Raw genomic sequence first — 13,854 nt, 5'->3', positions numbered from 1 at the left:
TACTTGATTTCTCTCTCCGCCCCCCCCCCCACCCCCTCCTTCTATCTCGCCTCCATTTCACCTCCATCTCCTCCCCCTTTTTCCATCTCTCTCTTCTACTTTATATTCACGTTATCTAATATTTCTCATCTTTGTTCTTTCCTCGCCTCCATCCCCGACCCCTCATCTACTCTCTGTTTATATCTTCATCTCCCTTTTACATATTAAATGAAACACCTTATCCTTATTAAAACGATATAGCTTACATACTGCAAGCCACAGGTTAAGAGAACATACAACAACAGAAACAATTGGCAACTCCAAAAAGTAATCAATGTACGGTAATTAAATTACTGGAATACATTTGGCTAGGTAACATATTTAAGTGACTAACATACCAAGATCACAGGTTGATGTACGCGCAAGGTAAGTCAATGCAAATGTGAAATACTGGATATTAATAACGTGTGTAACCGCCAGGACGTTGAATACAAACATGTAAACGTGGCTGCATTATGTTTTACAGTTATCGGATATCAGTTTGTGAGTCGGGGTTCCATGTCCGTCGCACTTGGCCGGTTAATACAGAGAATGTTAATGCTGTTTGTGTATGAAGCTGCAGTTTTTGTCCGTTAGTGTCCCATATACGTTCAATTGGAGACAGATCTGGTTATCAAAATGTCCAAGGCAACACGTCGACACTCTGTAGCACAGGATGGGTTACAAGAGCAGTACGTGAGCGAGCTTTATCCTGCTGGGAAACATCCCCTGGATTTCTGTTCATGAATGGCAGCACAACAGGTTGAATCACCAGACTGACAAACAAATCTGTAGTCAGGGTGTGTGGGATAACCATGAGAGTGCTGTCGTATGAAATCGCACCCCGTACTGTAACTCCAGGTATAGGATCAGGGTTTCTAGCACGCAGAGAGGTTAGTTGCAGGCTCTCAACTGGCTTCCTTCTAGCCTAAAAACGGCCATCATTGGAACCAAGGCAGAACCAGCTTTCGTCAGAAAACACAACAGATCTCCATCCTACCCTCCAAAAACCTCTCGCTTGGCAGCTCTGAAATCGCCAGTGTCGGTGGTCTGGGGTCATTGGATTTCACGCTAAAGGGTGACTGACTCGGAGCTGTCCGCGAAGTAATCGATTTGTAAGTGTTCGTTATGCCACTGTAGTGGCAATTGCTGCTTAGATTGCTGCTGCAGATGAAATTCGATGCGCCGGAGCCTTACACCGATCACGATAGTCTTCACTCTCGGTAGTGCCACGTGGCCGTCCGGAACGAGGTCTTCTTGCTACCGTACGTTTTCGTGACCACCGCTAACAGTGGTCATGCACAGTGGCTCCAGTCCTGGAAATTTTTTCTGCAGTTTCGCAGATGGAACACCCAGCCTCTCGTAGCCCCATGATCCGACCTCCTTCAAACTCAGTGAAGTATTGATAATGGCGTCCTTGTCGCCTTAAAGGCATTCTTGACTAACATCAACTCACCAGGTCCAATCTCAAAAGTAAGTAACGCTCACGACCGTTACTGTGTATTTAAAGCAAACGTAATTCGCATTCTCATATTGGCGCTACTCGTTGCAGTATTTGAATAGACATCTCGTGTAAAATGTAGAAACATGCCTACGAAATCCTCCTTTTCTTCCGTGAGCGTATTTAGATCAAATGAAAACCACAACTAGTGTTTAAGACACAAAGAGAAACACTTAGCTAAGCGTATGAAAGCCGGCCGTGGTGGCCGTGCGGTTCTGGCGCTGCAGTCCGGAACCGCGGGACTGCTACGGTCGCAGGTTCGAATCCTGCCTCGGGCATGGGTATGTGTGATGTCCTTAGGTTAGTTAGGTTTAAGTAGTTCTAAGTTCTAGGGGACTTATGACCTAAGATGTTGAGTCCCATAGTGCTCAGAGCCATTTGAACCATTTAAGCGTATGAAAACAAACATTATTGGTCCTAGATTTTGTCGTATTTGCCGTCAGAAAATGTGTAGCGCTGCTAACCATCGTGAGATTAGGCAAGGAACACGAAAGAATATCTCAAATACGTACAAGCAGACGACACTTCCTGAATAAGCAAAAATTGGGCAAAAAACACCGGTAGTGAAAACTGCATCACAGCATCTTTTGGAACGAACTGCTTTTAGTCCTAGAAAGAAAATCAAAACTGTATGTTTCATTGCAGACCACTGACGATGTTTAATATCAAAGTAACGAAATAAGTATATTGATATAAAAATGGGTTTTCTAGTTGTTGCACAGTATGATTTAAATACCTTTAACTTTTGTACAAACAATGACAAAATTTCATGCTGTAGGCAGTGGTGGCTCTTAATCAGAAATTCACAATTACATTCCAAACGTCTCATTTGCGTACCCATGTCTAGTGGAACATTTTTCTTTTATTATCGTATACTTTCACTCATGGCTATCACATAAGGATTAGCCTTTCTATGCTCCGGCCAGTTCGGTAGATTTGCGTTGGCGGATAGCACCCAATAAGACACAGAACGTATAAACGGCTTAAGCTGAGAGACGGTGACACCCGTGCTACTGAAAGATAAAACAGGAGTAAGCTGAAGGATGCCTCTCCACCTCCTATACCTCTAAAGAACCATTGTAACTATACAATACTATACCGAAGCGGGAATGTTTGAAACTAGTGCTGTAGTTAGTCTAGTCATCAATGTGAAATTTTTAGGGCACAGACATAAGTTAATATGAAATAATTTTCACTGCTTCGGTTACCTTTTACTAATATTTATTGGCACTACATATTCCTGAAATGCAATGGAAACGCTATGGATTTGGGGGGGGGGGGAGAGAGGAGAGACCAAACAGCAGCTAAGTCATCGGTCTCATCAGATTAGGGAAGAAAGTCGGCCGTGCCCTTTCAAAGGAGCCATCCCTGCATTTGCCAGGAGCGATTTAGGGAAATCACGGAAAACCTAAATCAGGATGGATGGAGACGGGACCGAACCGTCGTCCTTCCGAATGCGAGTCCAGTGTGCCAACCACTGCGCCACCTCGCTCGGTTCTGAAGTGCAATGAAAATTATTTACTCGGTGTGACAGGTTATGTACCGAAATTTAGCTCTGTACAGAAATTTTTATTTATTTAAATGTATACCTAAAGTGAAATGCGCAGTTACAAGTCTTTGGAATGTAAACGTATGAATGTGTTGATGTGTTGATGATTTGTTTAATTCTGTGCTCTGTGCGCCAGTCGTAAGTTTCCAGCAAAAAGTAAGTAACACGTTAATAAAATGATTTAAAAATACAGTCGTTTAAGGTATACACTGAAATCAATCTTCCTGTACGCCTACAGGTTTGGATTCCAGTACATATCCTCACTGGCACACCCAAAATTTCACGACCCTTCAGATTAGTGTACGTGTACCTGTAATTCACCTGATGATGGCAGCGTGCTGTCGAAACGCGTCACGCTGTTGAATATTAGTAAAAACTGACTGCAGCAGTAATACAGTAGCTAACCTCAACTAGCTCCATACAACAAGGGTAAATTTTAAGGGTATGAAGTTATAGCCGGCCAGTGTGGACGAGCGGTTCTAGGCGCTTCAGTCCGGGACCACGCGACCGCTACGGTAGCAGCTTTGAAACCTGCCTCAGGCATGGATGTGTGTGATGTCCTTAGGTTAGTTAGGTTTAAATAGTTCTAAGTCCTAGGGGACTGATGACCTCGGAATTTGAGTCCCATAGTGCTCAGAGCCATTTTTTATGAAGTTGTTTCGCAGAGTCTAGTTCGCTCCACTCCTCACTGTGGGATGAGCACTCGCCACCAGGCGTGCCGAGAGGCGGAAGTCTAATAATCACGTAACAACACGCATATTAACGTGACATAATGAACCACTAAATAATAAATATAAAAGCTAGGTGTCGTGTAGATAATCATTACGACCACTCATAGTCTTGTAATTTTCCCAAATAAAAATCACCAAGCAGCCGTATATTTTCAGATGTTGTTATTTTATTTGCATGACCAGTTTCGGCATCTCATTAATGCCCTCATCAGGCCCCCATGCACGCCGTGTATTGAGAATCAAATTCATCGATGCCTGAATAACTGGGGCCAGCAGTACAAGGATTCCGTGAAATTTCTCTGGATCTGTACTTCGAAAACTTTTCAAGACTTGTCAAGTCTTCCAAGTACGCACTCCACGAAAAATTCACTAAATCCAGGTACTGGTGGCTGTGGTATGCCTGCATCGACGTGGCTAATTCTCTATACATGCAGTGCATAGGGTTCTGAAGATGGCATTTGAGACATGCCGAAACTGATGGTGTAAATAAGATAAACACTTCTGGGCTATTTGGTGATTTTTTATTAGGTAAATATCTGACCGGCCGCTGCCTCGTATCCACGATAGATCAACAGAGACCACATAGTTGTTTCAGGATGGTGCGTTTGTGTGTAGCGGGGGGGGGGGGGGGGGGAGAGGGATTGGGTAAGGGTAAAATATAACAGTAATTATATAAAAAATATATGCTTCGCGTATATACTATACAGACTGCTATATATCCGAACACTGTCGCTTCGCGCGTTCACCTGATCGCCCAATATGCATCTGCTGGAGCTTTTTATTGAGCATACCTTTGCTCGCCAGAAAATAATATTACGCGTCGGCTGCCGTTTGACAGTTTCGCTTTGATATCCGGGAATTGACTGGCATCGGTGGGATGGCGAATCAATCAATGTCGACAACACAGGGGGAGGCCGGCCTGTGTGCCGCGCTAGCCCGCACGTGGAAACGCAGCATTTGATGGGAGCCTGCGACCGTAACGAGGCCGGGCAGAGTGCAATCTGCGGGCGCAGGGCTGTGTGCGTGTCGGCCGGCCGAGTGGGCTGTAGCGGGCCGTGTAAACGGCCGTCGCGACGCCACACCGACGCCGACGCCGACGCCACGCTGGTGCCCCCTCTCCCTCGTGCCGAGAGCTGCACGCGGCCACATCGAGTCCCGGTTTACAAAGAGATACCGCGTTGCGAAACTGTTTACATGTTTCTTTTGGCGCACAGAAAGAGTTCGCGCAGTTGCGTACACGGCCTAAGCTCGCAAGCCCCACCCATGCTGTGCAAACCTAAGGCAAGTCCACACCGAATGAAGAAAAAATGTTGCACTTGGTGGTCGGCAAGGTATTCCTTATCCCAATTCGAGACAGAAGTGTATCTAGCAAAACCTACACCCTCCAACACGTTTAGTAGAACTGGCAATGCTGTAACAGTGTGCGGTGTGAACAAGAACCGGTAACAAGAACTCTACACTGTGTCGCAGCTGCCCCATCAGCTCAGTCTGACGAGGCAATGCTGTGAGAAACGGACATATAGACTCGTCGATGTTAGAGTCACGTTCGAACCACACTTTTTTATCAATTGAAGTATCAAATTGTATACAGTTTATATCTCCACAGTCTGGTATCTTATTTCTTTGGTTCTGTTACCGTTACGTTTATTTAGACGTTAATACATTATATAAATTTCTTATAGGCATAAACGACTACATTGTTTCGTTCATGACACAAATAAACGCAACATAAAATAATAGTCGATACAGTAACGTCGTCTGTATCCAGTGAGGTGCAGGCTACATTAGATTGCACATTATGCTACGTACAACACTTCCATTCTGTACGTCTGACTTCCAGGGTTATCTTCACAGAGCCGGTACGTACAGGTACGAGAAACGTTCCGAGAACGTTTTCAAAGCGACCTTTTCGACACTCGCTGTATCATACTTCGCTGGATGCTGCGCAACCACCTGCGTCCATCATTGTCGAAGCGGCATGCACGCTAGCTATTAGGTAGTGTACATCCACGAGCGGAGTACTATAAACTTGTTCCTCTAAGTGTCACCGCAAATGAAAAGCTAGTGGATTAATGTCCCCACCACCAACCCATTTCTCTGGAAACGCTTCATTAGAATAGTTACGTACATTCATTCCAAAGCGTGGCAGTGCACCATCATGCTGAAACCACAGCTAGCGAAGAATGCCAAATGGAACGTTTTCTAATGCGACAGGCGAAGTATTACAAGGGAACACACAATACAGGGGCGCATTCAACTTGTCCGGCAATAGGTAAGGGTCCAAAGCCACGATTTCAGCCCATATGTTTATGACAAAGTGTGCCTCAAAGCGACTTTCACGGGTGACATGTGGGTTGTGTTCCGACCAATAATGGCTATTTTAATTTCTTCATTTGTGTAGCCATAGCGTTCGTAGTTGCTTTACAGTTCTTGAGGGTACTTTTGTTCTGTCATTGCAACTACGAAAATGCGATTTTTTTCACCAGACGCGTTTCGCTTTATTGAGGTAAAGCATCATCTGTGGTCTGTAATTAAATTATTCACACTTTGATTTGCTTTTAAATCGAAAAACAGTTCGTTAAGAATATGTTCATTGCATTGTAAATGCAATGACAGAACAAAAAGTTCCCTCAAGGAGGTTGAAAGTACCTTCACGGGTGACGCTAGATTAGTCAGTCCATACCAGGTTACGGTTATTTATAAGATGTTCGTTATCTTCCACTTAGTGCAAAAGCATTCACAAAATTTAAATGTGGTCTTCTGGCCGCTGGTGTTGAGTTAACGTGTAACGATATGGATGCAGTTCTTCACAGTGCAACACTTCAACATCCAGTATTTGAGAAATCTGGAACTACCTTGCAATATCACGAGTACTTCGCAGAGGTGATTGGTGAACGGTTTCAAGAATCGCGTCCTCTGTTTGTGGAGTATGTCTAGTCCTTGGAGGACCTCTGTTCATCATTTGTGGACGAAAATTACCTGTTTCCCGAAGGCGTTGCTCCAGGCGACGAAAAACATTGTTGTGCGGGACTTTGAGGATACCGTGCAGCATACACACGAACAGGAGCAACATCTTCGTTATCGGATGCACCCAGCACCAAAAGCATATCGACGTATTCATCGTTTGTGTACTCAATCGAGAAGTCGCCCTATACGAACTTGACAGGACCAGTTATTGTTGTGCAATGCGCCGTTACTATTCGGATGCATGCAGTTTAACGGATGCCATTGTAATGTGATAGGCTATTGTCATGTGACAAAATGATGTTCTGCTTCTAAACGACAAGGGTTAGGGAACGGACGTCTCAACAATAAAAAATAAACCTGACGAGGATTCAAACCATTGCTGTAAAGTTAAAAAAAAAGAGCTTGACGAAGTTTCGAACCATAGTTCTATGGTGGATGTGGGTTTGATATTCGAGTGAGCTAGGACAACTGGTGCGGTGATGGAGGTTGATACGTTTGTAAGCGCTGCACGCTGTCATAGTGTTTCCTGATCCTTGTTTTCATACATGTCTTCAAAATGTACCAATCTGATTTTGCTAGGTAAACATTTGTCTTGAATGTGGACGAGAAATCACATGTCGACGTATAAGTGGTGTAGTTTTTCTTCACCCTGTATACACTATCTGACGAAAAATATCCGAACACCCCTACGTAATGATGAATTAAGCACTAGATGTCAGAAGAGATGTACCCACCAGTACAAAAAGACGAGAGGAATATTGTATTTTGTTAAAGAAGCAGCAACAGCACACTAGGTAGGTCGGGAGACCTAAGTGACTACGAACATGGATTAGTCACTGGATATCAGCTGAGCAACAAATCCATCAGGCATTTTTCAAAATATCTGAAGCTACCCACATTCGCCTGGTGGCGATGTGATTGTGGAATGCAAACGCGAAGGAACAATCACAGCTAAACCGAGACCACGCATACCTCACCTACCGACGGACAGGGACCGTCCTGTGTGACATAAGGCCTTTGTAAAAAGGCTCGCATGACATCAGCTGAAGGAATCCCTCGTGAGTTCCAAAATGCTAGCAGCGGTCCAGCCAGCACATTGACTGGGTGTACTGTGCGTCAGGGCTTGGAAGAACGTGGTACTATGGCCGAGCAGCTCATCATAAGCATTTATCTGGTCAGTGCTCAGCGACGCTTGAGGTGGTATAAAGAGTGAAGACACTAGACTGTGGACGACTGAAGACGAGTGTTTTGCAGTGATCTGTGGCAACCCGGCGGAAGGGTTTCGTTTTGACGAATGCGTGCAGAACGTTAGCTGCCATAACCAGTGGCGGACACAGAAAACCTCAAGGAACGGGCGCTAAAGATACCTTGAGCTACCTTTACTTTTACCGTAATAAAAAATAATCAAGTCACATGCAAAGTTTAAGAAAATTTTATTTCAGCTGACTATACACATATACAAGACAGTGCCATCTTATCATATAAAAAAGTTAAAATTGTGGATCTCTTCCTTAAATGGTGAATTCTATGCACATACTCTTCCTGGCAAATTGGTTAATTATATCGTCAATATGACAATGTCAGGGTGAGTGTCCAACAGAGCTAAGCTATTAAGTCGATCCTCCTTCATTATCGATCTCGGCCATGACTTTGTACGTCGCAATGTTGAGAAACTTCTTTCTACTGTAGCAATAGATGTAGGTGGAAAGGAAATACGAGGGTTGGAACTTTAATAGTGCAACTATTTATTTACAGCCCGTACAAAATAGTTACGTGTTTCAAAGTTTTACTGACCTTCCAAGTAGTCACCAGCATTGTGTATAACAAGTTGCCAGCGATGTGGAAGTCGTAGGATACTCTTAACAGTGCAAGTTGTGTTGACAGTTCGAGCGGCGCGGTCTATTGCCCGACGAATTTGAAGCAGTTCTGAAGCGAATGCCCTGAAGTGTTTCCTTCAGTTTAGAAATCGAGTTGAACTCTCGAGGGCTTAAGTCAGGGGAGTGCAGTAGGTGGTATCGCACTTAGCAGCCCCATCAGTCAAACAAATCAACAACAGCTTGCACTGTACTTGCTTGAGCATTGTCCTGCAAAATGATGGCCAGGTCCTGCAGAAAGTGTTATCACTTCTGTCTCTAGGCTGGTCGTAGGTTGTATTCCAAAAATGCATCCTCTATTTCGAAACTAATATTCGTCCTCAAAAAGAATTTACTTTCGAAGAAATGTCAAGCTTCTTTTCTTCTAACAATGAAATCAGAATGTTTCCTCCTTGTTGGAAATACACAAATTATTGTTTCGTTCTATCACCTAAGCATATTTCGTCACAGTTGTGGCATCATCAGTGGGCTTCTTTTTTTATTTTCCTATTGTTTTATATTGTGTGTCGCGCATCAGAGACTTTTTTTCCGCAGTGAAAAGAGTGTCCAAGCCACGGCAGCATAGCAAGACGCAGTATTTACAAACGAGTAGGAGAAAACACTCAGCTCCACTACACAAAAATACTTATGGTTCGTAAAAACAAACTTGTCACAGCTGAAGACTAGCCAGATACTACAATGATGACTTGGTGTACTAATTTAGACCTATGGCTGTTTCTGGTTGGCAACCACAGGACACACACAATGTAAAATAAAAGGAAAATAAAAGAACAAAAAACCCACAAAGGATACCACAACTGTTGTGAAACATATTTGGGTGATAAAACAATAATTTGCAAAAAGGCAGACTCATTTTTGATTCATTATTATTTTTCTGCAAGCACGGGAACTGAGCTCAATACTCCAATTCTATAGTTTCTTCTCTTCTACCGTCTGTTCACCCGTGACGACGGTTTACATCTTTCGGTGTGGCTCGCTGCCACGGCATATAACACAGCAGCCACGGGGAAAGTCAGAATGGCAGCTTTCCTTTTAGCACTCGTGACAATGATAGTTAGCTCTGTGCGTGTGCAGTACTGACATAACCTGTGTGGAGCATCTGACCACACGCAACTTTTTCCGTTCGCCTTAGCGTGTACTTAAGAAACTTTTAAATGGCGCTAAATTTTGAAACTGATGGCCAGTGCTCATGCGCTGCCCACAGTTTCAAAATTCACTGGCGAAACTATTCAGTCTCGGGGTATTTAAATTTTCACGACATGAAACGCGACATGGAGTGGTGAAGTAAGAGAATACGTGGTTTTTGAATAGGTATAATATGCACATGTGCTTATTGGACGTTAATGATAGTGCAAGAACAGAGTAAGATGCAGTGCTGCACTTGATCCATTTTTTGCGATATGAACATCGAAGTATTGATCATGTCAGAGTTACTGACCAAAGTACATTGTAGAAGTATGTATCTGTTTACCCACTGCTTCGTGTGCACACATACTCGTGTGCCATATATCTACTTGCCTTCTTTTTCCTGGCCTTATCACGCGTCTTCACAGGATGGCATGTTAATTTTGGTATTTGGAAATGGTAGTGCTAGAGGTGCCGGATGCCCTGCGACACCCCTTCTCCTCCAGGGCGGATCTGCCTGCGTCTGTGTCTAGTGTTATCGCATGTGAAATTGTGAGAACGTTTCCTAAATGCTTGCGAATCATGTAATGGGTGGGACGTGGGTACCAGCCCGGTATTCACCTAGTAGGATGTGAGAAACCGCCTAAAAACAACATACAGACTAGCTGGCACATGTGCCCTCGTCGCTAATCCGCCGGGAGGATTCGATGCACGAGGGACGCGCTACTCCGAATCCCACAAGAGGCGAGCTAATTTGCCCAACTATCCGGACGAGTTGTCATATATAAAATTCACACCCTAAATGAATGTTACATATATTTAACATATTTCAGAGATAATTATTTGTACGCGTATTTCAGCCGCATGTCTAGCAAGTTTCGTCCTGCAGTTTCATCTGACTTCTGAGAAGATGTACAATTCTGCCAGCAGCTGTCTGTCGCATCGAAAAAACGGACTGTAGGTGGTAACTGTCTGATTCTCCGCTGTTTTACACCATACAGCTCTAGAGAAGGCGGTAAATGAGTCTGCGGTTCTGACTCACGTGGCATGATTGTTGGCCCCGAAACACATTGTAGTTAATGCGCTGAACAACGTAAATAAGAGAGAGAATCTGCTTCGTTCTTTTAAAGTATTCGAACTCAACTGATTACTGGAACGAAATACCCATAGGATGTTTTCAGACATTTTTACTTGTCATCCCTTTTCATCGTCACCCACACCCCAAGAGTTAGTTAGGGGTTTATTACACGGTATCTAATGCAAATAATGAGTGATGTACAAACCAAATTTCGTTGAAATTTCTCCAGGCGTCCTTGAGTTACGCTTTTATGTCGCGCTTTTTCAGCCCAAACTCTCAGGTGTAGAGGTTTCAGAGATGTCTTACTGCCACAGTAAATTTTTACATACAAGTGATGTGTGTGCCAATTTTGGTAGAAATTCCTTCAGGCGTTACAGACATTTTTTATGTATCAATGTGTCCCCCCCCCCCATTCCCCCCTCCCAATTCTAATGCGAAACGACACCGTGGCTGTCATCAATAAGTCTAGTGAACCTGAAAACTGATATCGTTCGTTGTCGAATACTTTTACATGTCACGTTTTCTCCCCTCCGTCACCACACCTTGTAGTGCTTGGGGTATGGAAACGGACAGACAACACGAACAAACAAACGAGGGTTCATTTTTACATATTAGGTAATAAGATAATTAATGAAGATCCCTTTCTGCATTGCGAATGTTCTGTAGATGCTCTTGGATCAATATGAAGTCATCGCCAAGAGACTGACTATCCAAAGAATATAACGGGGAACTATCGGTGGGAACAGAAAATTTAATACGTACGATGCCAAAAGCTTGATGTCCGAAAGTTGGAGATAAGATAATTCCCAGTCCACCATAAAGTGATTTGCGGAGTATGGATGTAGACGTCGGGCAGTGTCGCCAGTAGCGACGGCCTGGAAATGGAAGTCAGCCCGGACCTGGAGATGCGCATTGTTACTGGCGACCCCGTAATTAGCTCTGCGGAGGCGCTGGCGAGCAATTAGAAGGCTGCCCGGGGAGCCGGCAGCGGGTTGCTCTGTTCTTCCGTTCAGTTCAGACCCCCGCCCCACATCCGCCCCCCCCTCCCCCCCTCAACCCCGAATCTCGAGAGGCTATTCCGTCCGCTATAGGGCTGGGCCCAGCAAAACCCCGGAGGCAATATCCAGTCATCTCGACTGGCGTCCTCTCACGAGCAGAGAAGCATCCGCCAGACCCCGGCAACGGGCCCCCTCTGAGAACTGCAGCTACTCTGAATTCCACTGCTAATCCCTCTCCATCTCTGCATGTCAACTATATTCGGTATCTTCAATAAACTAGTGTCACTTTTATTGATGTACAGCATCTGATATCGTTCGAGGCGACTGCTGGTGGTGCTACTGTAGTGGAACACTCGAAATGCGTGTAGCCTATTTACTTGTCCAAATGTTATCCTTACGAGTGAATTAAACTGCAAAGAGAAAGATTATAGTTAGGTGGCCAGTGCGAAATAAACATTTTGTTGGAAAGAAAAACGGTCAGCAATAGCCCGGAGTGAAAGTGTTTATTAGTCAGTCGGGTACCCAAGGCCTCATCTCACGTATGATATACCTAATACCATTCCACCACTGCAATACCATATTTGATACGCCCAGGAACTTGCTTGTTACTATACATAAGTTAAACCTTTGTCATCTCCTTCTCCATTCTCACCACAGACGCTGTAACATTCGTCTTCTTGAAAACTACTCGGCACTCAAGAATGGACTGAAGCTTTTCCTCTGGTAATACCAGAGCAGCTTCCCATTTGGCATACTCCAGCTGATTTCCTTCTGTCCAACAGTTAACTGGTATGAATGTCACACTGTCAACGCTAATCATGTTCACACGTGTGTGAAATCTTATGGGACTTAACCGCTAAGGTCATCAGTCCCTAAGCTTACACACTACTTAACCTAAATTATCCTAAGGACAAACACACACACCCATACCCGAGGGAGGACTCGAACCTCCGACGGGAGTGGCCGCGCAGTCAGTGACATGGCGCCTCTAACCGCGCGGCCACTAATCCTGATTTTCTCAATCATATCTGTTTATATTTCCTTCCTTTACCTCTTTCACCAACCGTGAATAGTCAGCTTCTTCTCCACGTTGGATACCTTCTGCAGTGCTGCATTAAATTTCTGTTAGTTGTCAATACTAGGATGTGACAAGATAGTAATGAAGAAACTGGTGAACTCAATGTTAAAAAGATTGATATTTTGCTTCTCCCGGCGGATAGAATATCCCATCATCTTCCAAGCGTGCATTCATGAAAACAACATTTCAGCTTCCAATATTATTAAATTAATGACATTTCATTGAGCATAGGTTATTATTACACCTTCACATTTCGCATTAAATAACTAATACTATGATTACAAAAAATGGTAAACAGAATACGCAGATGGTTGGTTGGTTTGTGGGATTGGAGGGACCAGACTGCTAGGTCCATCGGTCGCTGAATACGTAGACTTACACACTTTAAACAGTCTCTATGAAAAGAGGTTGTGTGCCACAGCAAGTGCATGGCACCGGGAAATAAACACCCATTTCCATGAAACGCGCGCTCCGCAATGTCGACAAGGTTGGTTGGTTGGTTTGAGGAAGGAGACCAGACAGCGTGGTCATCGGTCTCATCGGATTAGGGAAGGATTGGGAAGGAAGTCGGCCGTGCCCTTTCAGAGGAACCATCCCGGCATTTGCCTGGAGTGATTTAGGGAAATCACGGAAAACCTAAATCAGGATGGCCGGACGCGGGATTGAACCGTCGTCCTCCCGAATGCGAGTCCAGTGTCTAACCACTGCGCCACCCCGCTCGGTAATGTCGACAAGGCCACTGCACCATTGAGCTCATTCAATTTCCAGTTCAGGTCAAAAACACATCGTGGCACAGTGCTACCTTCAAACATGGTACGCGACAAAACCCAAAACTCATTGGATCTACAGACAGGCATCTTTGACGTGTGTCGGTGGTTGAATAAGAAGCCACTTGCCACAATGATACGAATTTTGATTTAATTTTTAAAATGTGT

The 13,854-nt window shown here is 44.3% G+C and overlaps 1 protein-coding gene across 1 annotated transcript in view; it reads right to left on the bottom strand.

Annotated features, from left to right (window-relative positions):
• LOC126092606 (protein turtle-like) overlaps window positions 1-13,854 on the bottom strand; it is an 855,628-nt gene that overhangs the window by 740,427 nt on the left and 101,347 nt on the right. The window lies entirely within an intron of this gene.

Source organism: Schistocerca cancellata, chromosome 7 (assembly GCF_023864275.1).
Source record: "Schistocerca cancellata isolate TAMUIC-IGC-003103 chromosome 7, iqSchCanc2.1, whole genome shotgun sequence".
Taxonomy (NCBI): Eukaryota; Metazoa; Arthropoda; class Insecta; order Orthoptera; family Acrididae; genus Schistocerca; species Schistocerca cancellata.
The sequence above is the reverse complement of the archived record's forward strand: the minus strand, read 5'-3'. Positions and strand labels throughout refer to the sequence as shown.